Here is a 7301-nt window from a genome sequence, read left to right as displayed (position 1 = left end):
ATAATGTGTACAGCAGCAGAGCCAGAGACAAGACGGGTCACATGTGAATGTTTTTTTTTTGTTTTTTTTTTTTTTTTCTCAAACTGAGCCATGCAGGGCAAAAGATACTCTGGAGCATAATTAACAACAGAGTTTTGGAGCTCTCCTGTTTTTTCCACTGTAACTTTATCTAATAGCTTTAGTTAAGCACAGTTTATGCTTACAGCAAAAGCATAGAAAGCTTTAAACCAGGCAACCATTTCCTATTTCACACTTTTTGTCTTAAGGCTTTCTTTTTCAAAATAGAACAACAACAACCCCCCACCCCACCACCTAGGAAGTTACGCATGCCTGATTTTAAAGCCAGACAAAATCCTACCAGCAGCAAAGGGCAGATGACCCAATTATTAGAGAAGGAAACCTGCTATTATACAGCTCTTCTCCTTGACAGCTGTGGTGCATAGCAGAATATCGTGTTACAGACCCTTCTCAGCAGGGATCTACAAGGTCCAATTAACGCCCATTGTCATCCATTTGATAAGATGTTTAGGACAAACACTACATGCTCATAAACTTAGAGGAGTAAGGACTGGGGAGACTCCATGCTTGTTGTCTTTGCTGCAGAGTTCATCTGGGTTATTGCTCAGATGTCGATTCTTACTTCATTCCCAGGAAATACAAAATCCTCAGAGTTGAATTCAGTAACTCCTTTCTGTCTGAGCTAACTACTTTGGAAAGCTAAAGCACAAGGTAAGCTTTCTCTCATGCTGGAACACGACGTGTTGTGTGATAAGGACAGACCAAGTGCTGTCACAGCCTTCTGATTCTTTCCCGTGATCTTTTTCCTGAGGACACACAGCTGTCTCAGAACTCACTAGAAGGATCAGAGAGCAGCCCATAAGCCTGCAGAACCACAAGGTAAACAGCCAGAATCCCCACAACATGCACAGAGAAATGTAATATCCAGACAGAGCTGTAATGGACCAAGCACAGCAAGAAGACCATATAAATGTGACAAGCTTAAATTGGCTGTGGATCAACTGTTAGATCTGTAATGAAGTCTTTTCTCTTGTGAATTAGACTAAATGACAAACTTGAATAGAAGACTGGATTATGCCTCCATTTATGGTACTGCATGATGGTTAATAAAGACCAGATTGATTTTCCTAAAACACATTTTATAGCTATTTTTGACATTATGGATTTTTGTTTTGGCTATCTTGTTTCTCTGTGTGGACAAATAAGCTGGTAGGTTTATATACCTAGAAAAGGAAATAATTTTTGCTGATTCTGTTGTAAAATGTTTTACTCTTCAGAGTGGAAAAAATATTTCTCTGTTGTGGATTAAATCACTGTGCTTACAAGCTAGGAATGATCATCATAGAAGGGGATCTCCAGCAACCAGGAAACACCAAGTTAGCATTTTTGAAAATTCTATACGTAAAAATAAACAAGAAAAAAGAGAATTCCTGAAACCCAAGCAGGCACTTTGGGGTCACATATCTGAGCAGATTTACCCAAATAAAATAGTATTTCATACACTGAAAATACTGAAGAATTACATAAAGTTCCATTTGCTAAAAATTAAAAAACAATGGCTTCCAATTCTCTCAGTATACACATTTGAAGATCAGAAAGATGTGGATTTTCTGTTTGTTTGTTGTTTTTTTTTTTTCTGAACTTGAGAACCAAACTACTACAGTTCCTTGACAACCAGTAACTGAAGTCCAGCTTCAAAAACGGGTCCTTATATTTGGTGTAATTTAGCTCAAGTATGGATTGGTGACTTTCATAGTGTATTAAATTATGAGCTGGCAATGTTATATGCATCAGCTCTCGATGGCAATGTGGACTGTGGGAGAAAGTCTGCTGGGAAGCTATGAAAGAAAGGATATCCAATTTGTCTATGAAGAAAACCAGATAATCCTTTGATCCTGGAAATTTCAGTATGTGAGTCGTTCCTAATGACTAAAATCACATCAGCATAGGTAAGCATTTCAACTCATCCCACGGTTCAATTCAACCCTATTGATCTCTGTTATTATGGCAAAATTGTTTGCATGACTGTTATAGTCTTACAGATGCCCTAATGTACTTTTCCATTATTTTTATTTTGAAACCTGTAGTCTTTCTCTGTAGGAACTCAAAGGGACTTCCTTTGGTGGACAGAAGTAGTTGCAGTACATCAGATGACCAAGACCCTAGTTTGAGGTTTTGTTTGACTCTAAGAAAATCTGGCTTAAAGGCGGGGGGCAATAAAGAAGTAATGATGAAATAAGTTGGAAAGTAATAGATAAATTTGCTCTTAGACAAAGTATCATAAGATCTAAGAGGATTTGAAAGAATTTAAAATACTTCTCTGATTTTCACTTTACTTGTGTCATTCAGCCATATTATAAAAGAAAAAATCCGTGTGAATTTTAGTGCCCTAACTGGATTCACGACTAAGAGCAGCTGGGTGTGCGAAGCAAATCTAAAATTAGGAATCGAAGCTTCCTGAGCTGAATGGTGCCCACGATGTTTTCTAACAGCAGATCTTTTTATGTGAAAACACAAAAATATTACTATCCACAACTCTTCTCCTGGTACACAATACTATTTGTCACAGAAAACACCAACACAAATATTCTAAGTTTAGTCTGTAAAGAGCAGCTTTGCAAACTGCAGCAGACAAGATCCCAGACAGCAGACCCATACAAAGATCACATTTCATTCTTTGAGGAATTCGTGATTTTTATATGCTGACAAATGTACCAGTCACTTCCTCCAGTGGAGTGCATGGTCCAAGGCTGAATTCCAAAGACTAATACTTTACCTTTTGTCTTTTCCGGAGGATCCAGTTCTTCCAGAGTAGAAGTCTGACTTGCCTAAAGAAGCTCATTCTTCTGCATCAATGCTTCTGGTTAACCTGTGGCAAAGGATGCATTGCCATTTCTCAGCTGACAGCTGAAACAGACCTCAGAGCAAAATAACAGCTTTCTGTTCTTATTTTAAGATTATGTTATCATAGAGATCAGTTCCTTTCATTGTCTGCACCATTTAATTTTGCACTTGATACACTAACATACATGAAAAATGGTGATTTTCCTTTGTTTGGAGGCTGTTTCCTGTGACACATTTACCAGTGCCAAAGAGCAATAGAGAGGAAAAGTATCTCTTTTGAATGAAAAAGAGTTATTAACATTGAATCCAGCTACTAGCTTGGACTTGCCGTTAATTGTTGCATCATTTATCAGATTAAATCTGTGCTTTCAAACTATTTTTTTCCAAGAAATGATGGCTTTATAACTGGACATTAGTTTATATAAAATTGTTTAGTTATTATGATAAAGACAAAATTAGGTTTTCCATTCAGACACCATAAATGTATACTGATTAACACAGCCTGGAATGGATTGTGTAAAGACAAATCCATTTTGTTGCCATTTTATTAAAAAATACAGGATCTCATATTCTTATGCTTTTAAATTCAGCAACTCCCACTGCATTTTATTAGGGATACAACAGCATTTAAACCATTGCATGCTCTGTTTTCTAGGTTCATGATTCATTTTAATCACCATGAATTTTTGCCTTCACAGGAAAAAGAGAATGACATATAAATCTAAATGCCAGATACAGGGACCTGATAAAAAATAAACAAACCATTTGAATTTGCTACCTGTATCAACTTCCTACTTTATAACTGCCTTACGGGATTTAAATGATTGAAGAGTAGTTTCTTTATGAATGGTTAGTAACTGGGAGAGTGTGGAAAAGGAAATGGAAGTTAGACATTGGAAAGCACTTTCTAATTATAAGAATGGTGAAGTAGTAGAACCGATTGTGTGGGAGGGCTGTGGGGCCTCCATTGCTGGAGATTACTCAAACCTCTATCCAGACTTAGAGAGGTAAAACTGCTCATGGATTAGATGATTTGTTGAGTCTCTCTTGCCACTATTTTTCTAGAATTCTGTTTCTGGAAAAATCTATTAAGTAGAGAAGATTTTGTCTGAGTTTAAGAGACAAGGTTTGGTAAATACATCAGAATATTTATGGCCTAATGTGTCAACAAAACATTAGTTAAAAGCATTAGATTAAAAGCATTAAAAGCATTAAAAGCATTATCTGTAATAATTATTTGACTGTTTCAGAAAATCCTCTCAGGTCCACATTTTATAGAAAACGAATTTAGATGTCAACCAGGGAGGAGGTGGCCAACACTGGGGAAGGGCTGGCACCAGCCCCGACTAACCCTGCTGGAAAGAGATCTTAAGGAATGTGCAGATCTCTTCTGACATACTGGGCGTGGAAGAGATTGGAGCAAGATGCCAAAAGGCCAGACTTCGCTAGAATTGGTAGTGCTGCTTACTGGGGATCAAGTAACAAAACAGCAATTCTGCAGAAAGAATATCCATGCAAAACCAATGATGCCAAAACCTGGAGCATTTTTTGTGTCTCGTAGGTCAACAGTTTCATGCGATTTTCAATGTCACTTCATCCACTCTAATTGCTTAAGTTACACAGCACTACCAGAAGTGAGACTAGCTATAAAAAGCTACTGCTGTTGTAAAGAGTAAATGGATTAATACTTGATGGTTTGAAGAGATACACTTTTGGGGTGCAACGGCCTCCCACTTTGAGTGGATAAAAGCAAAAGGGACCAAAATTAAGTTGAACAAGTTGAAAAATGGTCTTAATAGTATAGACAATATTGGGATGCTAAACATGCATCATGACATGCAGAAGAGGACAGGTTTTGTTTTAAAAGATCTAGCTTCACACTGATGGGATTTGAAGCCTATTTTAATCCATTACAGGAGGAAACATTATTCAAGTCTTGACATTGACACCAAAGAACCGAATACAGTGGAATAAAAAATCTGTATCAAATTGGCTAAATGCTAGTCCTTCCAGAGTTTGCCACACTGTATTTGTGCAAAAAGGCAGTCAACCATGTAGTAACAGAGGCCAATTTTACAAGCCTGAGAGTCAGAACACAGACATTTCTTTTTGACAGACCTGACACTAGGCGACAATAGGAAACCAATTTAGATTGATTATTTGATTGTTGAGTGTACTCAGGAGACAGAAAAGGCTAAATTTGACACTAACATTAAAAATTTTTTCTCCTTCACTAAGTAATTGAAAAGAAGCACATTTAGTTCTTATGCAGTCGTTTACCCAATCCAGAGCACTTCTGAGCAATTAGCTGTTGGAAAGGTTTAGAACCCAGGAATAAAATCGGCTGAGCACCATCAAGAAAAGACAATCCTTTTGCAGTTTCAGTAGTGGCAGCGGAGTCTGCACATAAACAGGCTGATGGCTCATAAGAATATTTCACATGGAAAGCTGTTCTATATTTGTTTCCAGGCAGCTCCCAGTAGTCACCAACCTGCGGCTGCCATTAGTGTGGCATGCCTGCCGCTCCTCAGGAGTTTCCAGTGAGGTTCTTTGCACAGAGTTGCCAGTTATGGGCAGTCAGATGGCTTTCTGACACTCTTGCATAATCTAGGGCTCTCCAACCTGCTGCTGTTCTGAAGAATGAATCCTGCAGCTGAACAAATGAGGAAAGGCCAGTTTTGTTCCAGTTCCTCTTGCCTTCCTCTAAACCCCAGACGGACACTGCAATCTTTCTGCAACAGCTGTGAAAGGAAATTCAAGCCTTCACTGCAAGGCCATAAAAATCTGTAGCCTGCCAACGGCCTGGCCTCTCCTCTTCCTCCTGGCTCTTTACTGACCCATCCGCCATTAAGAGTTTCTATCTCAATGAAAGATTCCCTAGTAGTACAGAGAGTCTTCGCTCATGTTCCTAAATCTCTTGCTATGTATGACATACCTGCACCACCCTGTAACTTTCACTACTATTAGCAAGAAAATGTGTAGTGCAAGGCCACAAATGGGATTAGGATTGTCAGATAAAATGACAGCTAGCATTTGCTCTGGAAAATCTAGCTGCTTTTCTGAGACTAAAAACATAAGTAGCCAAAAAGCCCAAACCAATAATCTTGGGGGAAAAAAAGGGCAGTAAGTAAGGTTATCCAGATTGTGCTTGCTATTTAACCTTTAAGGTTCTTTACATTAAACTTTGCTAGTTACATTTGTTGATAGTAATGGGGAGAGATATTCCTTATAAGAGGAGTAAGTCAATGGCAGACAACCTAATTAATATGCACAAAGTGCCAAAGGAATTGCTTTTTAAGAAAGCGACTACTAGATTGATTATCAAGCTTAAGATTCTGCTAAAGGAGTCAGAATTTAAAAGCACTTTTCCTTTTGGCCTGAACCAAGCTATTTAAGTTATGGCATTAATACGTGAAGCACAATCAAAATATAAAACTTAAACAAAGATTCTATTTTGCTCATCAGACACACTTTAGAATCACCTTTAATTTTAGGATGAACAAGAGTACATTTATGTTTCCCCAGACTGCTTTGTTTATAAAACCTTCACTAGGAGCTAAAGGGAAAGAACAGCTTCACAGATGTGAGTGTTAAAGTGTATTAACATTATACTGCTTAGAAATCTGAATTACACAGGTAAACATGAGACAAAATTGTAGGAAAAAAAACTTAAATAATGCAATCAGAAGACACTGGACAGATAAGCCTCAGATTCTGTAGCTGCACAGAATAAATAAGGAATAATTAATTTTCAATCCTGAAATATCCTTCCCTATCTGGGCATTAGACAGACTAACATAGAATTATGTGGTTAAAATTCAAGCTCTTACTTTACTTAAAGCTCTACTTTACTTAGAGCAGAACCAAACACTGTAATAAAACAACAGAATAGGACCATGATAAAAATTGTACCTAGCAATAATGTGTTGAGAACTCCACTTGAGCTCAGGAGGTACATGAACTTCTGGAATGATCTATCATGGTGGAGATTGATCTCTCTTTAAGGGCAGCACCCTGCTCATAAAATCAGTGGTGGCTTCAGACAGCTGCAATTGGAAACAGCACAGGCACTAGAAGAAATTCAGTTTCCAAAAAAGCAAAGTTTATTAACATAGAAACTAACACCCTCCTAAAACCAGAAAAAGCCCCCCACACTTATGAAGTGTTCATTCAGTTTTTCATTAAGAAGCTAATGCAAATTATGACTGTTACTATTTAGAATGGCATATGCTTGCTGCCTGAAGACAACATGCTCAAGGGATGTGACTTATATTCATGGCATATGAAAATCTGTGTTTTGTTAATTTTCCTTTTGCAGGAACTGATTTCCTTTCCAGGGGAGTGATTGTACGGGCCAACAAAAATAACTTAGTTCTATCACCAGCATACTACTGAAGTGTGGGAAGAATCTTACAAAACCCCAACCAAAGAAAATAAAG

The sequence above is a fragment of the Cariama cristata genome, unplaced genomic scaffold (genome assembly GCF_000690535.1).
Source record: "Cariama cristata isolate BGI_N322 unplaced genomic scaffold, ASM69053v1 scaffold9839, whole genome shotgun sequence".
NCBI classification, from domain to species: domain Eukaryota; kingdom Metazoa; phylum Chordata; class Aves; order Cariamiformes; family Cariamidae; genus Cariama; species Cariama cristata.
The sequence above is the reverse complement of the archived record's forward strand: the minus strand, read 5'-3'. Positions refer to the sequence as shown.